The sequence below is a fragment of the Rhineura floridana genome, chromosome 3 (genome assembly GCF_030035675.1).
Source record: "Rhineura floridana isolate rRhiFlo1 chromosome 3, rRhiFlo1.hap2, whole genome shotgun sequence".
Lineage (NCBI taxonomy): Eukaryota > Metazoa > Chordata > Lepidosauria > Squamata > Rhineuridae > Rhineura > Rhineura floridana.
In genome coordinates, this window is record NC_084482.1 from 14,084,168 (window position 1) to 14,094,490 (window position 10,323).

Below are 10,323 nucleotides of genomic sequence, written 5' to 3' on the forward strand. Positions count from 1 at the left end.
AAGTTACCCAAGATTCCTTGTAGCTGAGCATCGGCTGAACACAGATCTCTCACTGGTCCACCTCAGTTGTGGAAAACCTCAGGCCCAAAGGCCAAATGCTGCCCTCCAGGCCTCTCTACTTGACCATTGCGGCTCCGCCTAGGCCATATCCCACTCTGGCTTTGCTTCACACCCTCCTTGAGTGTTTTTGCCTGGCTGGAATATGTCCTTGAACTCTGACGATGCTTCTTCCTTGCCTGGATGGAGGATAGAGAGGAGTGTGTAGAGACTAGCCTATTGTACAAAGATACAATTTATATTTATCGCTCTGCCCATTCTTGCCTCTGGCCCCACCCACCTCTGGCATACGGCCTCTGAAGGTTGTCCAGAAGGGAATGCAGCCCTCGGTCTGAGAAAGTTTCCCCACACTTGCACTACTCACTCCGCCATAAATTCTGCACGATGCTGAATTTCAAATTTGTGTGAAAAGAAAAGTGTTTTTCTCTTCTTTGGCAGGAACTTGTCTAGGGAGACACCTTCCCCCATGCAAATGAAGCAATGATAAATTTACAGTGCAGACACACCTTCTGCACCATAGGTAGAGACATTTTTTATTTCTAAAGAAGTAAGAATTTCAAGGTAAGGGAGCTTGCCTCTGATCTAAATACATCCTGGCATTATGAGCTGGACATACTACAACCCCCTAGGTGATTACAACTTTGGTGATATCGCCAGACGTCCACAATAGTATGTAGGGCATGGAGGAGCTGAAGAGACAATTGTTGGTAGCTTCTCAAAACACCCAATACATATGACCCAAAGACTTGTCTGCTCTGCAGATGAATAAACCTGTGAGCCATCTCATTATGATGGAATTTGATAACGAGGCCATCTTGTATTCACAGGACAATAAATGAATCGGTTGTTACTAGGCAAGTTTTAAGAGGGTGTGATGTTGTACTTCAATATCTCTTCCCTGAAAAGTTATCCCCATTTTTGTCCCCTTCCTGCTTCATCACTAGGCCTAGCTAGTGCTATGCCAAAAACTGCTTTTTTTAACGAAACAAGTGTTCTATTTCTTTCCTAGACAGCAAGAGAACTTTGCAAAAAATGAAGTGGGAGGAGGCAGCGAGGAGGTCCCACTTACCTTATGGACTTAACAAGGTGGCTGAGGTCCCCCCTCCTCAAACATTTTAGAAAAGCTCTGTGTTCGCAGCAGCGCAGCGCTCTTTGCAGACAGCAGTGTGGTCACGTGGTTATTTCAAGAAATCCTGCCAGGCTGGAAGCCTGTCTGCAAAGTATCTCCGTGAACGAGTGGGGGACTTTTCTATAATGTCTGAGCTGAATAAAAAGACCCCATCAACCACATTGTTAAGTTCATAAGTGAACTTCAACTCCCCTAACCCCGTGACCCATCTCACAAAATTCCTGACAAAGTTCTACCCACCCACCTTCCCCTTTTGAAGGTATTTTCACTCTCCCTCACCACCGCCCCTGAACAAAAAGGCTGAAGGCCCCTGCGAAGGTTCAGCACAGCATCAGTCCTACCGTCGGGTGTAGGCAGACTGTGACTAGCTATGGAAATATCTAAGTATGGGGATGTTCTTCAAATATATTATGAATTCTGTTTGGGCTAAAGCAAGCCGTTCTTTGGGGGAAAATACCTTGTCACAACCCTGCAAGGAAGGAGCTGTACTTTGATTTCAGAGTGTTACACACATCACCTTACTGGGAAGGATTAGGGCTTCTATATCAACAGAGACACCAAGCCACATTTGACCACATTTTATATAATCATTGCCTAATGGGGAATTCCAGTTCATCTGGTGTGCTGTAATCCTTTCTATAAACCAGATTTATGCATAAGAAAAGGCAACAGGCACTGCAGCACCACAGAGTAATTAATTATTTCTATACCACTTTGCAACCATAATTTTGTAATTATAAAATTGTGTTGCAGCCTTCCCCCCTCCCCACCCCCACTGTTCTTTTTATCGCATTTGTTTCCTGCCTTTCCTTATTCTATTTCATTTTCATAGCAACCCTGTGATGTAAGATAGGCTGAGAGAGCATGATTGACATTAGATCACTCAGGGAACTTCATCGTCCAGTGAGGATTTTCCTCCAGGTCTTCTGAAACCAGTTCTATCATGCTATCTGCTACATCACAGTCACAGTGAGACACTGACTCCCATTTTACCCATAAAGTGATATGACTGATACAAGCAGAGCAATCCAAATGCCGGGGAGCCGGTGGAAGGGGGGATGGCGGCAGAGGAGCCGGTGGAAAGCTCCGCACGATCCTCCTCCTGCTTGGGAGCCGCCCGCCCAGTTGAACGCCGGCTCTGTAGGGAGCCGCATGCACAAGCCGTCTGGGAAGTCCTGGCTCCCATGAATCGGCCTCCTAAGCGCTCCCCATAGAGACCCATTACAATTCATTATTCCACCAGCCTTTTGGTTGGTGGCGTTTCCACATGGAGCGGGACCTGTGGGAGGGCTCTGAATGTGAAGTGGATCTTTCATAACCCCACGCCCCTGGAATGCACCATTTTCAGGGCTTCTGCCAGCTTTCTGTCTGCCAGGCTGGCTGTCCCTGGCAGATCTCCGGCAGTGATGGCAGGCTTCTGGCAGCACCATGGCTCAACCATGGCAGAGGGCTGCTGCCAGTGCAGCTGAGGATCTACAGCATGCAATTCATCTTTCCCACGTTCTCAGTGGAGTGGGAAATCTCTCTGGGATGTACCATTTCAGGCTGCACGTGGAGACTTAAATACCTGAATGCTTCTTTGCCCAAACAAAGTTGCTGTGCACATAGAAAAATAGTTTGGGAAAAATCTAGGCTACCATTACTCTCCCTGGCATCTAGGTTTTCTTCTTTTTACATAAATGTAGACACATTTAAAATTAAAGGTATTCAGTCTTCCTACGAGTTCCCACCTTCAAGCTGAAGTGAAATAGCCCCGTTTACTATCTCCATGAGAATTAGGTCTAAGAATTAGGCCTAAGAGAGGCAAGCCAGGAAGAGGCTTTGAATCCAAAGAACCTCAAGAGTTGGATTTCACATGCAACATTCTGTTAAAAGGGCAGCAGTGAGCTTTCATATGCAATGTAATGTTCTGTTGTGGGTACTGCCCATATATTACAGACCACAATCTATTTCATCAGAAGCATGGGACAGAATGGGAAGCTGGGAGATGGGTGCGTTGAAGAACGTTGGAAGGCAATATGGGGAGGGTCACTGTGGGGGGTTCAGTCCAGAAGGCCTGGGTTCAAGTCCCTATTGATTAGTCATGCTGCTTGCCATTCGCTCTCAACCTAAGCTACCTCACAGGGGGTGGTTGCGAAGATAAAGTCAATGTGTGTGTCTGTGAAGGCATGTACACTGACTGAGCTTAGAATAAAGATATGAAAGAAATGTAAAAAACTAAAGAAAATGGCAATACCTGAATCTTCAGTGCAAATAGACTCTATATAATAGAGAATGATGGTTCCCACATCACATCCACATCATACACTTAAAACATAGCTTACCCCAAAGAAGCCTGGGAACTATAGTTTACCCCTAACAGAGCTAGTTTCCAGCACAAACTAAAGTTCCCACGAACATTAGGATTAATTTTAATCCACGCAACACTTCCTCAAGTGACCCTGTCTGTGAGTAGCATTGTGGGCTGTGTTTGCAATGAAGCTTTGGCGGGTGTTGGTTAACATCCGTTGTGCTCAGATGAGCAACAACTCACTCAGGCATTTTATTCTCTATGTGGCCCTCTGACTGTGTGGGACAGATGTTGCACAGCTGCAGTTTCAAATGGCCTCCATGTAGCAGCTGTTTTGTGAGAAGTCATTGCTGGAGAACGTTAATATGCAGACATTACCACTTCATGATGATTGGACCAGCAGTAGCTGCATGACAAGATTAAATGAATGAAGTTCCATATTTTAAACACTAGATGTCTCTGTGCCTTTGTTCTCCTTCTCAATCAAGCAGAACCTCAATTGTTCTGTCCTGGTTGCCTTCCTCTGGATCTGAGAAACGTCTCCCCCTTCTTACAACTTCTATGGCTTCTGCAGTTAGGTGCAAGGCTATGGCAGTGGCTTTACCCATCCAAGCACTCTCTCCAGTCCTTTGCAAGGCACTCTTAAACCATTTTTGCTCTGCCAACAGATTCAGCAAACGCCTTCTGTTTTAACTGTTATATGTCTGCTGAAAACCTTTCTGTTCCACGAGGATTATGCAGGCAGTTAAGGTGTCTCTTTGCAATAGTTGGCCTTGTTTTTATTGTATTTTTAACGGTTTTTACTTATATGGTTTTTATTTGGTGTAAACCGCTTCAATGTTTTCTGAAATGAAATAGAGGTATACAAATGTGTTTATAAATAAAATAAATGTAGGGGCTTTTCTGTACCAACAGTATAATAGTACCAAGAGCTGCTATTGCTGCCCTATTTTAAGAGGTGGATTTGCTTCCAGAGCGAGGGGACAAGGCTGGGAACCCTGATCCCGAATTGAATCCAACTAAACCATACTCGGAATAGACTCATTGAAAGTAATCTTAAATTAGATATGTCCATTGATTTCCAATTGGTCTACTCCAAGTACGATTTAGCTGGCTTCAGTCCCCTGCCTGCATAGCACAGCACGCTATAGTATCAGATGCTTGGCAATCTAGAACTCATACTTCAGTCTGCTCAAAGTTAAGAGTACTGGCTTAAGAAGCCTATGGTGTGGCTGCAACCCTTTGCATGTGTACCTGGGAGGAACTACTGGCTTGTCCACTTTTGAGCATTTTTTAGCCTTTAATCCACTTATTCCCTATTCAAATTAGACCAGAGTAGTCCACACCCATACATATTTGAATTTATATACGAGGAGCAATTTTGATCTTTCCAGTTCATATAAGGTGTTCCCTTTTATGTTTGCCCTGCCTTCTGATTTGTTGATTCTATGATGCTGATTATGATGATGATGAGTGCAGATAGCTGTGTGTGCACATTGCTTTTTGGTTTTAAGTTCTCCCTGCTCAGGAAATATGCAAAAGCACACAGTTGGACAATTGTAAATTCTCAGCACAAGCTTTTCAGATTAATATTGCTGCAAGATATCTGGTATAGAAACTTTTAATGTGGTTTGCTTCTGCAGTTTTTTGTTCTTTCCCCCCAAATCTGAGGGATCAAACAAAAAATAAGGCTATGCTCCTCCGATCAGGAGCATGTCAGAAATAGTTGCAGCCATGGCCAGAGAAGAAATGAAAGCATGGAGGAAGTAGTGGGTGTGGAGAAGGGAGTAGCAGAAAGTGACTACTGAGCCCCCCACTCCAAATCACAGAAACAAATAGTCTAAGACCCTAAGTGCAGCCGTTTGGAGCTTGATTTCTCTGAGCTTATTGGATTGTCTCCGTATTGGGTAAACCTGAATTTAGAGGGGGAAGGCATTGAGACTGCTGTTGTTTGAGGGTGCTGGGGAATAATACAATATAGAATTAAGGATGGTGCCTCTGAGCACATGCTCAACCCAGGAACTTGTTTTCACTCCCAGAACTTAGCTCAATCCCTTCACACAAAAAGCCACTCCTTGTCCTCCCCCACCCCTAATCTTTCTTCATCTCGGTGGTCTGATTTAAGTGGGGCTGGGAGCCTTTTTGATGTTAAATAATGGAGATTCAGAAACCCGTGGCAATCTACTGCAAATCACCCAGAGATCTACAAGAGATCCCAATCTACCTTCTGCTCGCCCCAATGTCACCCCTGTCAGCGAATCTCAATATATCTTTGCTCCAGGGATGGGCAAGGTGTGGCCCTCCAGAGGCAGTCCGGCAACAACTCCCATCATCCCTGACTATTGGCTACGTCCACTGAGGCTGATGGGAGTTGGAGTCCAGCAACATCTGGAGAGTCACAGGCTTCCCATCCCTTCTTTACTCCCTTGCTCAGAAAGACATCACTGCCTATCTATTGGCACAGAGAGGAGAAATCAGTACTGTATGGCAGCTCCCTGCTCACAGGGGCATAGGGCAGGGAATGCATCCAACAACATGGTGAATTTTTCAAGGCACATTTCAGCTCATCTTGCAGCACACTAGTCTGCCCTGGGACAGAGTTTTGGGAGTTGCTCAGCTTGGTGCTACCCACTGATATTAAAACAACGTTTGTGGAATCTTTGAGAGGTACATAAATAAGAAAGTGTGTCCAGTTAACTTTCAGATGTGACTTTTTCCAGTTATACTACAAGTAAAAATTGTCCATGAAATACTACTTTGAAGTATAGACTAGATATGCAGTGGCATTGTCTTTCAGAGCTAACGCACGTGGTGACTTTCTCCTATAATAAAGTGATTAAAGAAGGAACTCACCCTATCATAGTTGAGATGCGGGATGAGGAAGCTGTGGGCCCTCCAGACGCTGTTGGACTGCAGCTCCCATCATCTCTGACCCTTGTCCATGCTGGCTGGGGTTGATGAGAACTGAAGTCAGAAGACACCATTGAGAGGGCCGCAGGTTTCCCATCTCTGTTCTGTGTTGCATAAGAATTGTTCAGAAATCCTATTCTATGTCCAACAGAGTTCAGCCACGTGTTCTTCATTCATATCATAACTACATGTTAAGATTAGCAGAGGGGGCCTTCTTGGTAGTTCCGCCACCCTCAGAAGTTCAGGGGATGGTGGCCCAGGAGAGCTCTTTCCCTCTGGCCACCCCTATGCTACGGAATTCCCTCTCTTCAGAGGTCCCAGAACCTCTACTGTACTGTTTTTGGCGAATGTTAAAGACACACCTCTTTACCTTGGCCTTCGGCACTTGAAACATATGTTTTTAGGGCCCCTCCTTATTCTTGTGAATGTAAAGTATTTTGATTGTTTTAAATAATGTATTTTAAATTTCTGGTAACCTGCCCTGGGGCCTACTGGTGAAGGGTGGGCAATAAATATAACAACACTGAAAGACTGTAGAAATCTAAATTTTTATCACTCTCAAATTGCTCTTATCTGTCCAATGTCAAAAAATTTTCGCATTTGGGTTGCAGTTCTAAAAACACCTTCAAACAGCTACAGTTCTCAGCACCCTTAACAAACTACAGTTCCCATGATTCTTTGGGGGATGCTGTGTGCTTTATTTATTTATTTAACAAAATTTATATATTGCTTGATTGTAAAAAAAAAAAAACTCTACACGGTTTGTTTACAAAGAACATTAAAAATGATCAGTAAGGCAAGTGACTGAAACATTTTGAAAACAAAACAGTAACTAAAAAGATTAAAACACATCAACATCTATGGGTAAATGTATTGTGTGGGTGTAATTTCACTGTGTCTAGGATTAGGCTGATAATAGGTAATGAGGAATTAAATGCTGTTGAGCATGTATCTCCTAACCAATAATTCCTGAACTGAGGATCATGCTAGTGTGCCATCAGAGTGCTGCTAAATAACTGAGCCTTCCTGTGGGCCCAAAGAACACATCCTACCTGTTACGTCTCTGCTGGAGTCCCTGCTCTGGCCTTGCCTCCTAATCTGGAGGCAGGTCTCAGAGAGTGACTCATTGCGAACACAGAGGTGATGACCTCCTCTGGGGTGGGTCATTCTTCCTTTATTTTCTTTAGCCATTTTATACAGTGTCAATTCAGTCTTGGGGGTGTTATGAAACAATATAAAAATACAGTCGAAACACATTACATCACACATACGTTAGAAACATGTTACATGTTCTAAAAATAAATATTTTAATTATAAGAGTGACACGGGTCCAAACTTCTAATTAAGAAACAACTGCATTTCAGCTAAGGCCAAAGCCTGCCACCCACCTCAATTTTATAGCCCCATTTGCCGCAAAATAAGGAAAGCGGGTCATTTTTTTTCCGAGGGACGAGTTGTGGCTTTTCAGAATTCCCGACAGGGTGCCAACCGCCATTTTTCTGATGACCATTTCCCACCAACATGCCCCTCAGAGCAGGGAAAATAATAATAAACAAAGACAACCACTAGTTCAATGGAGTTTTGAAGAGTTCCAATAAGCTCTTAACAATTGTGCCCCAACCCCTGAAAATAGAAGAGGCGTTTTGGTCTTTGCCAAATCTCCACCCCCCAGCTCCACGGAAATTCCGGCTCCTGAACTTTTGGCCTTAAAAAACGTCAGCCCAGCCACTAATTTCCAGCTATCAACCGTTCAGCAAACACAAAAGAAGCCACTGACTGAGGCAAGGAGCCGCCGCCCTCAGAGAGCGTTTCCTACCATTCATCGCACCTCCTTCCTGACGAACGCAGAAGCCTCGTTTCTTCCGACAGAAAACACCAGTGACCAAATCCTTTGGAAGGAAGGAAGGAGGAAACGCTTCCCAGTCTCTCTGCTGCACAATGATGACTTCGGGACGTCCCTCTGTGTCCCTTTCGCCTCAACGACGTTTATAGCACTGGAAGAGTAGGCACAGGGACTTCTGTTTGCTTGCAGTCTCTCTTCCCTGCTCACTCTTTTTTGTCCCACGTTTGTCCTTTTCCCCGTGTGATTATTGAGTCTCCTCTGGAGCTGCCTTAGCGTCCCCATGAGTGCTGTGAAATTGTGTGTGAGACACGAAAGGGCAGCAACCCGGCTTCCACCCCCTATTGTTTGCTTTTACCCGTTGCTCAGAAACTGTGCTGATGACTCCACGGTTGACGTCATAACGCGAGGCTTATGAGATTCTAAGGCGCAGCGGGTTCCAATTCAAACAATCCTGTAACTGTGAGGATTTTCTGATTGTATGATTTGTTTTCTCACACAACAAAGAGAAATACACTCATGTGAGAAGGAGGCTTGTTAATCAAACCGACAACATAAGTATTTGTAAGGAGTATAGTTTTGGCTCAGAGTTACACAGTTCACAAAGCCATTATTATAGATATTTAGGGTGGTGTTCAATGCTAGGTAGACCATTGAAATTAATAGACATCACTAATTTAGCTTTATTAATTTCAGTATGTCTACTCTGAGTAGGACTTAGTTGAATGCAAACCTTAGGCCACATCTGCACCTTACATTTAAAGCAGTATCATACCACTTTAAACAGGTACGGCTTCCCCCAAAGAATCCTGGAAACTGTAGTTTGTGAAGGGTGCTGAGGGTTGTTAGGACTCGGAGACCCTATTTCACTTCTTAGAGCTACAATTCTCAGAGTTCCCTAGGAAGAGGAATTAATTATTAAACCACTCTGAGAATTGTAGCTCTGGGAGGGGAACAGGGGTCTCCTAACAATTCTCAGCACCCTTAACAAACTACAGTTCCCAGGATTCTTTGAGGGAAGCCATAACTGTTTAAAGTACTGCTTTAAATGTACTGTATAGTTCAGATGTAAACCTTAAGATTCTTATGATAGCATGGATGACCAGTGATGAGAATTATAGTCATAGCATAGCATAATGCAATAACATTCACTCAATATATCATGTGGGTTAGTTAAGATTTATTAGAAAGTGAATATGCTTAATATTTGATCCATCGATCTGCAGTCACAAGCACAAAACAGTATCATCACCCCTTCTATTTCTGATGTCATTAAAGCTGTTGCTTGTGTGGCCAAAATAGTACCACCTGCAGCCAACAAGAGATATTAGCAGGGTTAGGGGAACTCCAGGGTTTACTGATGTATGAAAAATCTTTTGAAAAAAGTATGTTTACCTAAGGAGGGGCAATGACAACTGAGCATGCTCAGTGGTAACAGAAAGCTGAGAGGCTGGTGGTGGTTGCGTAGAGTGGCTGGAATTCCGAACTCCACACTGCAACATTTTATTGCAAGTATCGCTTGCAGCATCTGCAATATATTTTGGAAAGTTGTTTTTGGATACTCTTAAGATATTGTAACCAAATTTTGCATGGTGGTTCCTGAGATCAAGGAGCTGGTTTTTGTATATGTCTGGATAAGCTGGATGCCTTTGGAATCAAGATGGTGGACTGAACCTTTCAAAACTGTACTGATTTTTTAGTTTCTTGGAATTCCCAAGCGATGCCAGGTATTAGGCTGCCAGTTCATTATTTTTATTTTTGATGTACTCAATCTGAGGCAGCAGATTGTGTATATACAGACACATTCACCCAATTACAATAATAACAACAAAACAAACATTGATATTACATCAACATAAAACAACTTAGGCTTCCATTCATTATTTCTTAAATTTTCTGATTCTAATTTTCAGAATTACAATCATGGGGGGGGGGGAATGAAGTTACTTCCACAGCTCCTCAGTTTGTTTTTTTCTGGCTACCGTTATTGAATTCAGTGTTCCTCATCTTCAGCAGCTGAGGCTAAAGTTTGTCTTCTTCCTCTGTGGCCCTTCTCTACTCTTTTGTTTTCCCTTGTCTTTCTCCTCAGCAGCTCTT